The sequence below is a fragment of the Staurois parvus genome, unplaced genomic scaffold (assembly GCF_062004578.1).
Source record: "Staurois parvus isolate SC_StPar_1 unplaced genomic scaffold, SC_StPar_1.0 ptg000209l, whole genome shotgun sequence".
In the NCBI taxonomy this organism is placed as follows: domain Eukaryota; kingdom Metazoa; phylum Chordata; class Amphibia; order Anura; family Ranidae; genus Staurois; species Staurois parvus.
The window spans coordinates 51,548-71,341 of record NW_028318005.1 but is presented as its reverse complement, the minus strand read 5'-3'; positions in this window follow the sequence as shown (position 1 = coordinate 71,341).

Here is a 19,794-nt window from a genome sequence, read left to right as displayed (position 1 = left end):
TTCACCACAAATAGAGCTTTCTTTGGTGGTATTTGATCACCTCTGCGCTTTTTATTTTTTGCGCTATAAACAAAAATAGACCGAACATTTTGAGAAAAAAAAACAATATTTTTGACTTTTTGCTATTAAACATGTCCAGTAAAAAAATTTTAAAAATCAAATTTCGTCATAAATTTAGGCCAATATGTATTCTGCTACATGTCTCTGCTATAAAAAAAATCCCAATATGTGTAAATTAATTGGTTTACGTGAAAATTATAGCGTTTAAAAATGGCGGCATATATACTGTATTTTTTTTTTCACTAGTAATGGCGGTGATCAGCAACTTATAGCGGGACTGCGGTGGCCATTCTGACACTGGGGGGAAATGACTTGGTGTCACTGACACCCCTAGTGACACCAATACAGTGATCAGTGCTAATAAAAAGCACTGATGGCACTGTGCAGGAAGGGGTTAACATCTAGGGCGATCGAAAGGGGTAACTGTGTGCTGATTTAGTATGTGTGCTGTGTGTGTGCTTTCCACTGTAAGAACACGGCTTTGTATGTCCCTGCTTTACAGAGCCATACAAAACAGTGTGCAGGAGCTGACAGGGGAGAGATCTGTGTTGTTTATACACAGGTATCTCCCCTGTTGGAGATACTCGGTGATCACCGGGTGCCAGCGAGAAATCACCGGCCTGGACCCAGTGATCAACAGTCGAGGCCGCGAATGGCAGCGCGGGTAGGGCTCGCGTGCCCCATTACACAGAACTGCAAATTCACATATATATATATATATATATATATACACATGATTTTGTGCACCCGTGCCACCCTGTAGCAGTATTTCTACTATAGGGCAGTGCGGAAGCAGATAATAATAATAAAAAACAAAAAAGACAAAATACCTAGACCAAGTTTAGATCTAGGTCAGAGCCAGGGTTAGTGCTTGGGTCAAAGTTCAAGGCCATGTCCAAAGGTCATGGTCAGTATATTTTGGGCAGGATTTTAATAAAAAAATAAATTTTGAATTAGTATCAGTGTCAGTCACTGTCAGTTTCAGTGTATTTTAGGTAGGTTAAAGAAAAAACAAAATGCGCACTATTGTTTCTGGGCTGTACTATGGGTACAAACAACAAATAACATACACTTTCGAACAAAACAAAAGAAAAGGAAAAGAAGGACTCTACGGTACCAATCATAACCTCACAAAAGGTAGACACAAACCCTGATAAAATTCAATAAACTTTATTAGACAGCATGATTAAAATGACATAAAATCATAATGGATGTACTAGTGAACGCTGCCCCATATAGATTAAGAAGATATTATCCTGATAAATATTCAAATGTCTGGAAGATGATGGAGGACACTTTGCAGGGAATACAGGAATTCCAACACGTTTCACCATACAATTGCTTCTTCAAGGTCAGTGTCTACCTTTTGCACTGCTTTGATTGGTACTGTAAAGTCCTTTTCATTTTCTTTTGTTTTGTTCCAATATATTTACAGGATGTGGTACCATATAGAGTTTCCTGTGTCTGTTTTGTGTGCTCTGATACACATATGTGGTATCATTGCGATTGTCAGGAGAAGGAGAATTTATATTAGGTTGTTCTTTGGTTGTAGGTTATAGTAGTAACAAGAAATATACAGCTAAATTTATAAAAATTATTTTTTTTTTTTACTGTTTTGGATCCACACCATAAATTCAGTTTTGGTCTCATCAGGCCAGATAATCCATTTTACATTTTCTGTATCTTACCTTGCTTTGTTTTCAAACTCTCAATAGGATTTGATGTGGGTTTTCAGCAACAGCTTTCTCATTACTCTTCCATTGAAGTGTATGTATACCCAGAACCTTTCTTTGTCATTTTGGTAGATCACTGAATGATACAAATCTCTGTGAGTTCATGTTTTTCCAGTCTTTGTTCTGTGTTGCAGATTTCCTTAAATTTCTGCACTTCAGACAATGTAGGAAGCAATCTCCCTAACTGGGACATTGACAGCAATAACAGCTTGACGGGGTGACAATCCTTCCACATTTTATCCAAAACTAAGAATAAAGGTTTTATGTATACATTCACCTTGTCACATGCTAAAATACTTTACACCAAACCCCGTACTTGTTAAAGAATGAAAAATGTCCTCTCCTGCTGCCCCCACTACTGAACGCTGATCACTAGAAATGGCCCCCACTACTGAACGTTGATCACTAGAAATGGCCCCCACTACTGAACGCTGATCACTAGAAATGGTCCCAGACTCCCCACTACTGAACGCTGATCACTAGAAATGGCCCCCACTACTGAACGCTGATCACTAGAAATGGCCCCCACTACTGAACGCTGATCACTAGAAATGGTCCCCAGTCACCACTACTGAACGCTGATCACTAGAAATGGTCCCCAGTCCCCACTACTGAACGCTGATCACTAGAAATGGCCCCCACTACTGAACGCTGATCACTAGAAATGGTCCCCAGTCCCCACTACTGAACGCTGATCACTAGAAATGGCCCCACTACTGAACGCTGATCACTAGAAATGGCCCCACTACTGAACGCTGATCACTAGAAATGGCCCCACTACTGAACGCTGATCACTAGAAATGGCCCCCACTACTGAACGCTGATCACTAGAAATGGTCCCCAGTCCCCACTACTGAACGCTGATCACTAAAAATGGCCTCCACTACTGAACGTTGATCACAAGAAATGGCCCCCACTACTGAACGCTGATCACTAGAAATGGCCCCCACTACTGAACGCTGATCACTAGAAATGGTCCCCAGTCCCCACTACTGAACGCTGATCACTAGAAATGGACCCCACTACTGAACGCTGATCACTAGAAATGGACCCCACTACTGAGCGCTGATCACTAGAAATGGCCCCCCCAAGGTCCTCTGGGAAACTTTTACTTCGGCTGATGTTGAATTCTTGGGTTCCCCAGCAGCTCTTAGTAGGCTCTTTTGCTGAGTGCAGGACATTATGTACCAGTAAACATCAGTTCTAGTCTGCTGATAACTGTTTACAGAACGCTCTTTTATACAATCAGTCGTTCACAGTTCTACCAAGTCCTGTCTGGTGTGGGTGTCATTTGTGTGACTCATCAGGAGTGGTTATAATTGAATCTGGTCCATGACCTGAAGCAGGCAGAGGACAACCAATGCATAGTATAGTTGTTTTATGCAAAGTTGTATAAAACAAGGGCGCCATCTGCTGGGTGAATTGTATATTGCATGCACATCAAAAGGATTAAATATATTAAAAAGTCAGCTGTTAATGTCCATCTTGTTCTTAGTTGATGTGAAATCTGTGTCTGCTCACTTGCATTATGGGTGTAAAGAGCAATTCCAGGTAAGTGAAACCAGTCGAGTTACTAATGCTACCTACCTGCATTAATTAAACAGCATCCTAGATTGTAAACTCGAAAGAGCAGGGCCCTCAATCCCCTCATGTTTTGCATTGTATTGGTATTGTTCTGTCACATGTTCTGTCCCCCTCTGTAATGTACAGCGCTGAGCGAACTATCGGCGCTTTATAAATACTGTATAATAATAATCCATTGAAATCAATGTGTTTTGACTTGTCATGACAGTTTATGGGGTTGATTTACTAAAACTGGATAGTGCATAATCTGGTGCAGCTCTGCATAGAAACCAATCAGCTTCCAGGTTTTGTCAAAGTTTAATTGCGCAAGCTGAAGTTAGAAGCTGATTGGCTACCATGCACAGCCGCATCAGATTTTGCACTCAGTTTTAGTACATCAAACTCTATGTGTCGGAAGTTGATAAGTTGCAGCAGTGTGAACTGGGGCTCAAAGATGAACCTCCAGGCAAGGGCTAAATACACAAATGAATTACATATATGAGAGTTGTTACCTGACGAAGGGATTTTCTAGTTACACAGCTCTACCACACAGCAAAGCCCTGCCTAACAGGGGAGGGGACCTGATGTTTTTTTTACTGCAGTTTCACTTTCATTTACAGGTCTACTCCCCACTCTCAGCCTATAAGTGGACAGTAAAAGGATAAGCAGCACAGTGATCAGCTCGTCTTTCTGTTACTCTGTTCTCTGCTCCTATCAGCAGATCTCCTTGCCCTGCAACACACGTGATTGGCTCCTTTTACTACTTCTCCCTCCCCTTTTCTGAGATCTGTTGGGCTTTGACTGCCAGAGGCCTCTACCAGGTCAGATTCAGATACTTAAGCACACATTATTATATGTATTTTTTTTTTTAATGCAAATAAAATGTTGATTAAAGAGCTGCAGTAATTTGTGCCTTTTATATATGTCTGGAATTTGCCTTTAAAGGAAACCTGTTTTAAGGAAATATATCGGCCATCACTGCATAGTTGGCGACATTTGAAAAAAAATTCCAGGTACACTTTTTTTTTGCTGTGCATCCAGCAAGCCATGGTAGGCAGAGAATTACTTAAGGCAGGGGTCTCCAAACTATGGCCCTCCAGGTGTTGAAGTACTACAAGTCCCATCATGCCTCTGCCTCTGGGTGTCTTGCCTGTGGCTGTCAGAGTCCTGCAAGGCCTCATGTAACTTGCAGTTCCTCAACACTTGGTGGGCCATAGTTTGGAGACCCCTGACTTAAGGGTCAGGAATTAAATTGAAATGGGCATGGCTCTAAAAGAAAAAATAATAGTAAGTAAACAAAAACAACCTGGGTAGCAAAAACATTGTCGGGAATGTTTAAAAATTGCAATTCCAGTAGGTGTGGAGAAATTGCGCAGTGGTAGCCTGGTAGGGGCTTAAGATTAAGCCTATGTACAGAATGCAGGGGTCATTACGTATGTAATGTACAGAGTGCAGGTGGTAGGAGTATGAAAAATACATAGTGCAGGGGTCAGGTGTGTGAAATGTACAAGTGCAGTCACCACTCTCTTATATGTAGCACAGCAGTACCACTTATGCACATATATACACACTGTATACCAGGGGCAGACTGACCATTTGGAAACTCGGGCACTGCCCGAGGGCCCGGGGTCAGTAGGGGGCCCCATGAGATGTCCCTGGTACCTTTTTCATAGGCTTTTTTGAGTTTGGGCAAGGACACAGGGGCCCCATGATCCCCTATTGCCCAGGGGCCCCATGAGTTGTCAGTCCGCCCCTGCTGTATACACTTGCACAGATAAGCAATTACATTATGACCACCCACCAGAACCCGTTGAGGAATGGACTCAAGTGGACCTCTGAAAGTATGCTTTGGTATCTAGCACCAAGCCATCAGTAGCAGATCATTTTAGTTCTGTATGCTGCTAGGTGGGGCCTCCGTAAATCAGACTTGTTTTTCCAGAACATTCCACAGATGCTCGATTGGATTGAGATCTGGAGAATTTGGAAGCCAAGTCAACACCTCAAACTTGTTGTGTTTCTCAAACCATTCTTGTATTCATCAGACCAGGGTACCTGCTTCCATTGCTCTGTGGATCAGTTCTGATGCTCATGTGCCCAATATCGGGTCTTTTGGCTGTGGACATGAAAAGGACAGCATGGGCACCCTGACAGGTCTGTGGGTATGCAGCCATTTATACAACAAACTGTGATGCATTGTGTGTTCTGACAGCTTTCTAATGAAATCAGCATTAACTTTTTCAGCAGTTTGAACTACAGTAGCCTTGACCTCCCTAGATCTTGGTGTTGGTTCGCCAGTTTTCCTTTCTTGGATCATTTTTGGGAGGTCCTGACCACTACAGATGGGAATATTTCTCAAGAGCTATAGTTTTGGAGTTGCTCAGATCCCCACTTGTGAACCAATTACGATATTGCCTTTGTCAAATTTGCACAGACCCTTACACTTGCCCATTTTTTTGCTTTCAACACATCAGCTTCAAAGACGACATGTTCACTTGCTGCCTATTATGTCCCAATCACTTTCAGTTGCCATTATAACAAGATAATCAATGTTATTCACTTTACCTGTCAGTGGTCATAAAGTTATGGTGGATCAGTGTACAGACACACTGCATACATATACATTCATCAAGAAAGGGGAACCCCAGCGTCTTTCCCAGTGGTCGACGCACAGCTGGGCTCTGCCTATACAAACAGGGTCTAAGGTCATCATGCTGGTGTTCAGCCCAAACTCACATACTAGTTTTCAAACGATTTTCAGATATTTATTTATAAAATATTTTGAAAACCATGTACCATTTTCCTTCCACTTCACAATTAGTTGCCACTTTGTGTTGATCTATCACATAAAATATCCAATAAAATACATTTACGTTTTTGGTTGTAACATGACAAAATGTGGAAAATGTCAAGGGGTATGAATACTTTTTCAAGGCACTGTAGCTGTGCAATTAGCTGAGTCAGTCCAGACACTTTAACCCCCTTCCTGTCCAGGCCACTTTTCAGCTTTCAGTGCTATCACACTTTGAATGACAATTGCGCGGCCATGCAACACTGTACCCATATGAATTTTTTTGAATTTTTTTGAGACAGATAAAACTTTATTTTGGTGGTATTTATTCACCACTGGGGTTTTTATTGCTTTGCTATATAAATGAAAAAGTACAAACATTTTGGAAAAAAAATAATTTGCAAATAAATAATCTTTCTTCATAAATCTTGGCCAAAATGTATTCAGCTATCTTTTTAGTAAAAAATAAGCCAAATTTGTTTATAACCAAAAATTATAATTTAAACATTTTTTTAATTTAAATTTTTTTTAATATTATTATTTATGTTTTTTATTTTTTTTTAACATACTGTGGGGGGTGATGAAGATTTTTTTTTCTTTTTTTACACTGATTGCTTTTACACCCATAAAGGCTGTAAAAGCAATCATTTCTCCTCTCTGGCCATTGAGAAATCCTGTGAGAGCTGTGATTGGTCACAGCATGTCACATGGTACAAGGCTGTTGTGAATATCCTTGTACCATGTGACCTCTGTGATCATTCACAGATTTCACTAGTAGTAAGCAATGATGTCATGACATGACATCTTGCTTACTACTATTCATGTGATCACTGATTGGCCAATCAGTGATCACATGAATCGGGACCTCACACAGAGGTCCCGTAAAGTGATCGGTGTTAAGCTGGCTATAGATGGGTAGAATTTGAACAAAAATTCTTAGGAAAAGAATGTTCTAAGAAAGTTTGTTTTCCTAATCATTATTGGGTCAAATCGACATTCGTTTTTGACCCCAATAACAAGAAAATTTGAAGGCGTAGGATGGAAAACTTTTTTAGAATTAATTAATTTTCCCCAAACCAAATGTTAAAAACAAACAAAAGCTTTTCGAATGACATTTGAAAGATCTGAGAATTTTCGGACAAATTTTCCTAAGAATTTTCATTTGAAATTCTGTCCATCTACTGTATATGACCAGCTTTACTCACCTACCTCTGTACACTTTTGTGAGTGCATTCGAGCCCTTTTGAAAAATTAGTTTCATATTTCAGCATACTGCACAATGATCTGTTGCGCTGGTGGTTTTTTCCCATTGGCTTTACTTAAAGTATGTGTAAACCCTCACCTTATAAAACAACCCATTCAGTTTAAAATATAAATGAAAGGCAAAACATTTGTGTATGGATATAAAAATTAAAAACACTTTTTCACAGTGATCACACTCCCTCTGTTCTCTGCTATGTAAGAGCTGGGGGAGGAGAAACAACAGCACACTGATCATCATCAATGAAAGACTTTGCAGGGGGAGGTATGTCAGGACAAGTCTGATTATTGGTGGAGAGCACACTGATCTTCATAGTGAAATTCTGTGTGTGTGTGGGGGGGGGGGTGTCAGGACAAGTCTGATCATTGGAGGACAGCAGGCTGAGTTCCCAGCACAGCTAGAGAACTGACCACGGTGTGTTCTACTGCCTAGTGTGGTCAGTTTTTAATAGGAAAGCAGAGTGACTGGCAAGAACAGCAGGAATTTCACACAAAGGACCTGTTGTTGAGTATTCTTAGATTTGTGTATTTTTTATAACACTACAAAAATAAGCATCTATACAAAAACAACTATAAAAAAAACTGAAATACAACATACAAAAAAAAAATAGAAGAGTTAAAAAATAAAATAAAAAAGGACAAAAAAATAGCCAAATGTTTTAATGCTGATTTTGGTTAACAAGGAGTTAAAAGAACAAATTGTACTAAAAATAAAATCTTTTCACTTCTAAGGATGCACTGACATTATGTGCAGATCAAAGAACACTCCTTTGATCTGCACACAGAGATTAATCCACATACATTGTAACAATGCTATTGATCAATATATTTATGAATGAAGCCTGCAAACACTGGCAGTGACAGACACAGAGCGGAACTTAACTATTTCAATGAACAGATTGCCAATGGCAGTGGGTGAAGCTTCATTTATGTGGATAGAGCCCAAGGCACTTAGATTAGGCTTTTTTTTGCATATCTTGCTAGCTTAAAGTGTATCTAAACTCAAAAATAAAAAATAATATATTGTGGCCCACCAATCCCTAGATGTGGTGGCTGCATTTGTGTTTTTAGGCTTTTATCCTTTTTTTTTTCACCTTGCGATCCAGCTAGTAATACACTTCCTGTTTTAGGGTGTCTCCACTTTGGATGGAGAAGCAATGGAGACACCCTTGGACAGCAGCATCATTAGTCTGAGGATACCGTTAGCCTGGCAGATTTATATGGACTTGACTAACAAACTCAAGCTAACATTTGTTAAACAGTTACGGCAAACTGTTTTTTTTTCATTTGGGATTAAGGTTTTTTTCATAAATTAATAAAATTTGATCATTGTAGGTACCTCTGTCAGTGGTAAATGGTTGGTCTCAACCTTCGAACTGCCACTTTGTTTGGACAGCTTGGTCTGGTAAAGGAAGTTGAAAAATTACAGACTTGCTGACAGAATTACCAGGTGTAAATAAGAGCAAAAAAGCCTAAAAAAGGAAAACTAATGAAGCCATTTATAGGATGGGTAAGCTGCAATATAATACATTTTTGTTTTAGTATCTTTTACCACTTTAAGGTCTTTAACTTGTGAAGACATTTCAGTTGATAAATAAGCAATGCATACAAATATTATAACAGAGATGTAGATGCTAATGTGCTAAATTACCTTCAGACCAGAAAAATGCTTTTGTAAAACATTTATTGTCGACTGGACAATATATCAATAACAGCCCAGTATACGAGATGCTTATCAAAGTAAATATTTCTGTGCTGGCTCTTTTTGGCCAATAAACTTTTTTCAGAATGCCTATTTATTATTGCAGATCTCCAATCTTAGAAATCCTGGAAAGTGTTCATAGGCAAAAAAAAAAAAACACATCTGGAGCCATCACCTCTTTCAATAGCTGTCTCCATTATCTTCTGGCTCATCTGAATACACTAAAATAAAACAATCCCATTTATTATTGGTCCAATATATCATTATTATTATTATTATATAAAAGTGCTGAATTGTAAGGGGCCTATGGGATATGTGTAGTGACATCATTGTTTAGATCTTGCAGCTATCCATTTGGCCTTTCCCTACTTCCAGCCTATTTACTGGATCATGAATGTATGTTACCCCAAATGTATGCTTGATCTTGCCTGTATGCCGCATCACCCTCTACAGCTCCCAATGCCTGAAACATGCTAGGATGATAACAGTGAGCAATAGAATTGGATTGGGTAGAATGCTGCGTTTTGCAGTCTCCAACTATTTCAGGTGTGCATTCAACTATGCAAATTTTAAAAAGATATATTTTCATGAATTATTCTAGCTGTATTTTAAATTTGCTAACCTAAGGGATGAGTTCAACATTTTTTAAATAAAAACTGTATTTTTATGTAGAGATATGATTTTTTTAATTATCAACAATCCTCTATATCAGGGGTGTCGAACTCAATTTAATTGTAGACTGCATCAGCATTATGGTTGCACTCAAAGGGCCGGTTTTATCTGTAAGACTAGCTACCCAGAACCCCCCCAATATCAGATGTCAAGCGCCCCATACCATCAGAGGTTAAAAGTCCCCCACCCTCTCTTATATCACAATACCCCCCTTACCTTGTACTGCTAGTGGGAAGAAGCTGGGAAGCAAAAAGTGCAGAGTCTGGAGAAGGACGAGAGGAGGGCTGGAGTCAGCTGCAAGAGTCTGCTGGATGCTGAGACCAGGGGAGTGCTGCAGCTGCACAGAAAGCATGAGCGGACTGACCATTTGGAAACTCGGCTTTTCATAGGCTTTTTTGAGTTTGGGCAAGGACACAGGGGCCCATGATCCCCTAATGCCCGGGGGCCCCATGAGTGGTCAGTCCGCCCCTGACAGAGAGCACAAGATTTGCAGAAGGAGTTCTGTTCTTTCTGCTGACTTGATTTGTAAGGACTAATTGCTGTTTCAGGGCATATTGTGATGGTGATGGTAAGATATGATTGATGCACAGGACAGTACATGGACACTTTACTGGAAACAGAGGGCATGCTGCCTTCACACCAGTAGATGGCTTATGCACTAACATGAATTTACCTTTCATTCTTCATACATAGGCTAGTGAAGCACTAAGCACTTTTTTTTTTACCATTTTCTGCAAATGTGGGTGCATTTATTTATTTATTTTCCAAAATACTTACTTAGCCTTGACAAAACTACAATTATAATGGAGATCCCTCACTACAAGGGTTAAATGCATGTTTCAAGCTGACCTTCAGGCACAGGGTACAACTGTGTTAGCTCACACTATACATCACACTCTGAATGAAAAGGGATGCTATGGTAAGAGACCCAGGAGGAGCCCACTGCTTACACAGAAATATAACAAAGCCAGGGGCGGACTGACCATTTGGAAACTCGGGCACTGCCCGAGGGCCCAGGGTCAATAGGGGGCCCCATGAGATGCCCCTGGTACCTTTTTCATAGGCTTTTTTGAGTTTGGGCAAGGACACAGGGGCCCCATGATCCCCTATTGCCCGGGGGCCCCATGAGTTGTCAATCCGCCTCTGAACAAAGCCATATTTGAGTTTGCCAAACCTTATCTGAGGAAGCCAAAATCCTTTTAGGAGAATGAGCTGTGGACAGACTAAACAAAATTATAGCTTTTTGGTAAAGCCCATCATTCTCCTGTTTTCAGAAAAAGAAATGAGGCCTTTAACCTCCCTAGCAATCTGATTATGTCAGTATTTCTGTGCTGAAAGCAGTACATTTTTTTGCATGGAAATATGTTGTTTTTTTATTGTAGGCCTGTAATTTTTAGGAATAACTCACTGAAATCTGTCCGAACAAGAGTCTATTAAACATCCCGGGTATGTTAAAATTTGAAACACAAAATCATAAATTATATTATAATAAATAATCATAAAACATAATAATATAATAAATTGAATTCAATAAAAAATCAAACCAAAAACACTGAAATTTGAAATATAGCGCCAAGTTCGCATATCACTGAGCAAAGTTGCAAAATCATTTTCAGTGTCAGATGATGAATTTCCCCGCAAATCATTATCACTCAATTCTGCAAGTGGTTCTAATTTACTATCTCTGTTCTCTAGCTGGTCTAAGACCGCTTTTGACCTAAAGGGACGCTCTTTGGACACCATGGACATTTCTCAGTTTCCAGGCAGAAAGAACAGTAATAATGCAGGCAGGGCACAGGACAAAGCACTCGGGACAAAATGTATGTGAAATGCTTTGATACAGTAATGTTATACTATGTGATTTTAGTGTATTAGTGAATGTCACTTTTTAAAATTTTTTAATTTCCCGCCAGTTCCAGCCCCCGTACGTCCCGACACTCGCAGGGACCGGAAAACGGAAGATGGATGCCGGCATCGGCCGGAGGAGATGGCTGGGGATGCTGCAGGGGACACATCGCGGGAGCGCAGGACAAGGTATGTGATCTAGGGAAACCCAGAGCAACGCTGCAGGGTAATCCCGAGTGTAGCTCGGGGTTACCGCTTTTGGCACTGATAATTAACCATGAGCTACACTAGGGAATACTGCCAGGGAGGGTAAAGAAACGAATAGTCTCTACAGTCAAACATGGTGGAGATTCACTGATGTTTTGAGGTTGCTTTTAAGCTTCAGGCACTGGATGTCTTGACCGTGTGCATGAATTCTGAAGACTACCAAAGAATTGTGGGGTGCAATGTAGGGCCCAGTGTCAGAAAGTTGGGTCTCCATCAGGGGTCATGAGTCTACAGCAGGACAATGACCCAAACCACACATCAAAAAGCACCCAGAAATGGTTTACGACAAAGGGCTGAAGAGTACTGAACTTTTCGGCAATGAGTCCAGATCTCAATCCCATAGAGCACCTGTGGAGAGATCTCAAAACAGCAGTTGGAAGAAGGAACCCTTCCAATCTGAGAGACCTGGAGCAGTTGGGGAAAGAAGAGTGGTCCAAAATTCCAGTAGAAAGGTGTAAGAAACTAATTGATGGTTACAGGAAGCGACTGATTTCAGTTATTTTTTCCAAGGGGCGTGCTACCAAATATTATATTGAGGGTGCCAATAATTTTATCCTGTCCATTTTCGGGGTTTTGCGTGGAATGTGTCAGATTTGGCTTTTTGTTTCTCCACTTTTATATGTCATACCAATACAAACAAAAGAAATAAACATGAGAATGTCTAAACATTTGTAATTGCAACAATTTTTTTGGGCGAAGTGGTACATTATCTGACAGAAATGCAGGGGTGCCAATATTTTTGGACATGACTATAAAAGCAGTTTTGTGCCCATTCTGTCCTGAAATTGTACATATTGTCATCACACAGCACAGCCAGATGCAGGATAACGCTTACAGTCACCAATCTAAAAACAGCTTTTATCTTTTCCATAAATTATTTTTATTGAGGTACTTATGTGCCTCTGAACTAGTTAGCAAATTTGACTGCGTCAGTAAGAATCAATTCCCTACCACAGCCTCTTTCTTTCTAACATGTCACATTCCCCTCTTCCTTTGGGAGTGTCTAATTACTTTCTGTGTTGGCCCAGCTCCTTTGCCCCTCCCCTTACCTCCCTACATAGATTTTTATATAGCTGCTGGGGGAGGAGTAAAGGAAAATACTATAGAATATCATTTGAATGACAGCTCTAAGCTTGCTAGGGCTGTTGACATCACATTCAAGATGGCGGCTCCCAATAGCAGTCTCAGGACATTTGGATGTCTACACAAGGGAAGTGTTTAGGGCTCTTTCACATGTGTGGCAGAGAAAGCTGCTCCTCGGAAAAGTGGTCCACACTTTCGCTTATCAGAGCTGTTTGACAGGTGTTGAGGAGTCCACCTCATAATTGCTGTACTGCTGCATTGCAATCATATGCATTGCACACGGTTATGGCGTGGCCCCATAGAAGTGCACTAGTCACGTTCAGCGATGGCACTGCCTGCAACCACCTGTTTTGTTTTTTTTATATTATTATTATATCTTTTTTTACATTTTATTTCAATACATAGATCAACAATGTATTATTTATTAAAACACATTCATTCCAAATAACTTCTTTAACCCCATCCCCTTCCCCCTTGTCCCTCCCCTCCCATTAAATTACCTCTGTCCAAATAATTCTTCCCATCTCTTTCCTTCCCTGTTTACCAATCTGTGTCTAAAACCCTATTTCCTCTCTTTGCTTTTCGGTTATCCACTTATTCAGTTTAATTCTCCAACTCTACTACACCCCTCACTTCGAGGTATTTTTCAGATGTCCTAAAATCATACCACCTACTCCAATCCTTTCTAAATTTTTCCATTTTATCTTCCAGCATATGGTATAACTCCTCCATCTTATTTATATACTCGATCCTATCTGTCCAGTCCCTCATGTTGGAGGGTCCTGTACCTGTCAAAATTTGGGGATTACACTTTTGCTGCACTAATTAGATGGTATAATATACTATTTTTATATTGTTTCATTGACATCTCTGCCTATAAACTAGGCAGACCCATGGGTCCTTCTCAACCACCTGGTTTTATAGCCCCCCGGCTACACATGTGAACAAAGCCTTACAGTTTAAATAACACGCATAAAATTTTACCTTCACATCCTGTCCTTTAAACACAACAGACAGAAAATGATAGGAGATCCTTCCAAAGCAAGAAGCTATCCCCTCTTAGACAGCTGTCATCATAACCGTATCATTCATTAGAAGACTTCCCCTCGCTTCCTGTCCAGGGGTCATCTCCTTTTCCTGCCTGCTGATTAGACAGTAAAGGAGCAGCAGCATACTGATGGGGTCATCCATCTGTTTAATTTGCCCTCAGCTCTTACGCAAGCCTTACATGGGTCAAATTCTGAATGCATTATCTTTAGAAAATTGGAAATTTTGTGCGTTTTCTGATCCGATGGTACCACCATTGATTTCGACCAGCCACACCTTCAATTTAACCTCATGTTGCTTCAAAAAAGAATTTTCGTGGCTGGTAATCTTCTTTTCTTTCCAGGTCACAGCTCATGCTCATTTCTTTTTCAATTATATTTCTTGCATGATTCTCCCATCATTGATTAGAATTTTGTTAGTTTTTCGAAAAAATTACCAACATGCCCAATCACTCAAATTCGATGGCCTCATGAAAATCGAGAGATGCTGTGGCCCTCTAATGGTGCAAAAATTTGAACGAAAATGCTTAGTTACGATTTTCAAAAGAAAATTCATTTGGAATTCGACCCATGTATGCCGGCTTTATCAGCCTGTTTCTTATCAGCACACTTGGCTACATTACCGTGTTTATTTATTTTTGTTATGTTAATTGTTGTGGTTTTAATCTGCTGCCTTTATGCAAGGGACATAAAATCATTCAAATAAGACACTAAAAAACATATCTGATGGAAACAACAGTGTTTATGTAATGAATTCACAGCAACATCAATTAGCCTTTTAGGTTTATACATCATAAAATTTGTGCAAGTACCTATTTAGTGTGTCTGTACAGTATTATTGATTGGCAATTTAGCAAAGATGCTAAAATGATTGAATTCCATCAGCATGCAGATGGTTATTAATCCGGTGGGAGACCTCTGCCATGTAAAATATTTCATAAAGGCAACCTGGCAGGTTTAAAATGGACTATTTCAAGATGGATTTTTCAGTGCAATTAGACAAGAAGAGGGGATCATGGCTATGGAGGAGCGTGGAGGATGTTCCCCTCTGACCTCCAGAATTATGGGGCCTCCTTACTGATCTATTAGACTCCAGATATTGATAATGGGAGATTATACTGTATCCAATAGCCAAAGGTACATTGGTATGTATTTATAATGGGAATTACTGCATTGCAGAGTTACTGCATCTCAAAGAATAACATATATCAGAGATATTCATATGTTGAGTATATCAGGCTGGCAATAAACACTGAATGGCTTAGGTTATTTCATGAAGGAAAGGAATTGTAGGCAATGAAAAGTATATAAATCTTGCAAGCTGCTAAAAATAAATTCTATCAATCCACCAAAATACAGTGACAATTATATAAATAGTATTCCTCCTGCTATACAGTGTTGTGGCTTTAAAATTTATAAAGTGCTCAGAAACATATTATGTCCTATAAAAGTGTATATAGACCACACTGCCAAAAATGCGTATCAAAATTACTAAACAATTTGCCACATGTGAAAATGCAAAAAATAAATGAACACCACCAGAAAATACAAATAATGTCTGATGTATCAGTAAGTCCCATTCAAATGATAATTGCTTGAAAACCAAAATATAGATGAACAGGTGCTGGTTCCATTAATAAAAGAAAAAACAGGTGCTCCAGGTGACTCCACATGGATTTACACTCACCACAATGGATGTACCTTCTATTACTAGATAGGTGTATTACCTATCTAGTAATAGAAGGTCCATCCATAGGTGTATTACATACAGTCAGGTCCATAAATATTGGGACATCGACACAATTCTAACATGTTTGGTTCTATACACCACCACAATGGATTTGAAATGAAACGAACAAGATGTGCTTTAACTGCAGACTGTCAGCTTTAATTTGAGGGTATTTACATCCAAATCAGGTGAACGGTGTAGGAATTACAACAGTTTGCATATGTGCCTCCCACTTGTTAAGGGACAATTGGCTTCTCAGCTGTTCCATGGCCAGGTGTGTGTTATTCCCTCATTATCCTAATTACAATGAGCAGATAAAAGGTCCAGAGTTCATTTCAAGTGTGCTATTTGCATTTGGAATCTGTTGCTGTCAACTCTCAAGATGAGATCCAAAGAGCTGTCACTATCAGTGAAGCAAGCCATCATTAGGCTGAAAAAACAAAACAAAAACCCATCAGAGAGATAGCAAAAACATTAGGCATGGCCAAAAACAACTGTTTGGAACATTCTTAAAAGTAAGGAACACACCGGTGAGCTCAGCAACACCAAAAGACCCGGAAGACCACGGAAAACAACTGTGGTGGATGACCAAAGAATTCTTTCCCTGGTGAAGAAAACACCCTTCACAACAGTTGGCCAGATCAAGAACACTCTCCAGGAGGTAGGTGTATGTGTGTCAAAGTCAACAATCAAGAGAAGACTTCACCAGAGTGAATACAGAGGATTCACCACAAGATGTAAACCATTGGTGAGCCTCAAAAACAGGAAGGCCAGATTAGAGTTTGCCAAATGACATCTAAAAAAGCCTTCACAGTTCTGGAACAACATCCTATGGACAGATGAGACCAAGATCAACTTGTACCAGAGTGATGGGAAGAGAAGAGTATGGAGAAGGAAAGGAACTGCTCATGATCCTAAGCATACCACATCATCAGTGAAGCATGGTGGTGGTAGTGTCATGGCGTGGGCATGTATGGCTGCCAATGGAACTGGTTCTCTTGTATTTATTGATGATGTGACTGCTGACAAAAGCAGCAGGATGAATTCTGAAGTGTTTCGGGCAATATTATCTGCTCATATTCAGCCAAATGCTTCAGAACTCATTGGACGCCGCTTCACAGTGCAGATGGACAATGACCCAAAGCATACTGCAAAAGCAACCAAAGAGTTTTTTAAGGGAAAGAAGTGGAATGTTATGCAATGGCCAAGTCAATCACCTGACCTGAATCCGATTGAGCATGCATTTCACTTACTGAAGACAAAACTGAAGGGAAAATGCCCCAAGAACAAGCAGGAACTGAAGACAGTTGCAGTAGAGGCCTGGCAGAGCATCACCAGGGATGAAACCCAGCGTCTGGTGATGTCTATGTGTTCCAGACTTCAGGCTGTAATTGACTGCAAAGGATTTGCAAACAAGTATTAAAAAGTGAAATTTTGATTTATGATCATTATTCTGTCCCATTACTTTTGGTCCCTTAACAAGTGGGAGGCACATATGCAAACTGTTGTAATTCCTACACCGTTCACCTGATTTGGATGTAAATACCCTCAAATTAAAGCTGACAGTCTGCAGTTAAAGCAAATCTTGTTCATTTCATTTCATTTCAAATCCATTGTGGTGGTGTATAGAGCCAAAAATTTTAGAATTGTGTCGATGTCCCAATATTTATGGACCTGACTGTATCTGGTAATAGAAGATCCATCCATAGGTGTGTTGCCTATCTAGTAATAGAAGGTCCATCCATAGGTGTATTACCTATCTAGTAATAGAAGGTCCACCCATAGGTATATTACCAATCTAGTAATAGAAGGTCCATCCATAGGTGTATTACATATCTAGTAATAGAAGGTCCATCCATAGGTGTATTGTCTATCTGGCAATAGAAGGTCCATCCATAGGTGTATTGCCTATCTGGCAATAGAAGGTCCATCCATAGGTGTTACCTATCTGGCAATAGAAGGTCCATCCATTGTGGTGAGTGTAAATCCATGTGGGGTCACCTGAAGCACCTGGAAGTGGTCACCTGTTTTTTCTGTTACTAATGGCACCAGCACTGGTTCACCTATCTTTTGGCTTTCAATCAATTATCATTTGCATGGGACTTACTGGTGGTGGTCATTTATTTTTTACATTTTCACATGTGAGATGTGCAAATTGTTTAGTAATTTTGATTCACATTTTTTGACAGTGTGGTCTATATACACTTTTATAGAACTCAGTAATGTGGGAGCTAGCCACATATTGAAGACTGCAGCAGCCATAATCACATTCATTTGTGTTTTCTTTTGTTTGGTTTCTTTTGGTTTTGCCTGTGGCACAGAGTTTTCATTGTTATTTGTTAGAAACATATTATATCAGCTACTACGCACTTAATGTGACACTCTCATGTCTGAACAATCGTGACATCATCCAATGTCCTGTCCCTACCCATTTCATCATCACACACGTGACTTCCTTGGTGGCAGGAGCTTGGATGACAATCACAATGCTCATTCAGACATGTGTATGGTAACTTTATAGCATTTGGAGGCAATATTGCACAGGATTGCCAAATCCTAGAGATCTATGCTGTAGTTATCTGGTGCAATTTAGCACTTGTTTTAAGTGAGTGATTATATATTTCTTTTATGAAGTGATTAAAGTTGTAAAAGGATTTGCATGGGTGGAGTGGAGACTAAGAAGAAGGTAAGCGGAAAGGTGCGGATATTGACATTGGGCACATCAAGGAGTTCTTCATGGTCTATTAAAGGGACAAAAGCGCACTATGACCAAATAATATTTGTGAGGTGAGTGGACATCTGGTGATGGTGTAGTCACTCATTATTGGTTGAAGCACACATTTAAAAGACACAGGACACTGACATCACAGCTAATTGAAGAGGACTTACACTTTTTTTTCTTTTTTAGTTTTGTTTTCATCTTTTTGGATTTTTTTTATATCTTTATTGGCTTTAGATATTTATGTATCAGTGTATAAACAAGAGAAATATTTGGCATGCTAAGAAGAAAAAACTACTCCCACCATATCACATACTGTATACAATGATACATAAAAGAGAGAAAAGCAGCGCCATCTAAGTGCAGCAATATAAGCAAATAATTTATTCCACAAAATTGGCAACTCACAATAGTAGTCGTCAGATGTGCGCCTGTCAAACTGGTGTCAACCGCTGTGTAACTCCTGGCTGGTCCCGCTGCAGGCAAGTTTCCAAAGCACTGTCCTTGGCTGTGCTGGTGGCTCCCAGTGCTTCCTGGTCAGTGTGTGCCTCGGGGCAGGCGGGAGTGATGTCAGCTCCAGGTACAGCAGCAGTAGGCATGGCACACGTTAGTCCGCCACTATCATTTCCCAATATCTGCCAAGGACAGTGCTTTGGAGATTGCCTGCAGAGGGACCGGCCAGGAGTTGCACAGCGGTCGACACCAGTTTGACAAGCACTCATTTGACTACTACTATTGTGAGTTGCCAATTTTGTGGAATAAATTATTTGCTTATATTGCTGCACTTATATGGCGCTGCTTTTCTCTCTTTTATGTATCATTGTATACAATATGTGATATGGTGTAAGGTGATCTACTTTTTAATCAGCGCTGTGCTAAGTAGTTACAGAGGTATTGTAGGTGCCATTCAGCTTTATTAACCCTTTTTTTCTACTAATCTACATTTTTAAAGTGCTGGATTGGTGGCCCATTAGTTATTCAGTTGCATTTTGTGGCCTTTCTGCCTGCTAATTGCCGAGTACCGAGCCAATCTGAAGGGCTTAGTACCTTGTGATTGTTCATCACATGCATTGTTTACATGATTCCCCTCCATGTTAAACAGACAAAGGAGAAAGAGCCTAGGAATTTGTGAATTTGGAAAGAATGAATAGATCAGCAAAAGCAGTAGATTGATTTATTCAGTTTTGTTCTTTTAATAACTATTTTGGCACTCCTGTCCTATACATGCAATCTAAACGCTCTGAGTGTGAAATGTATATCCACCTTTCATCTTTCTAATCCTGCACACGTGAACAGATATACTTCTACTTTGTGTGCAACAAATGAC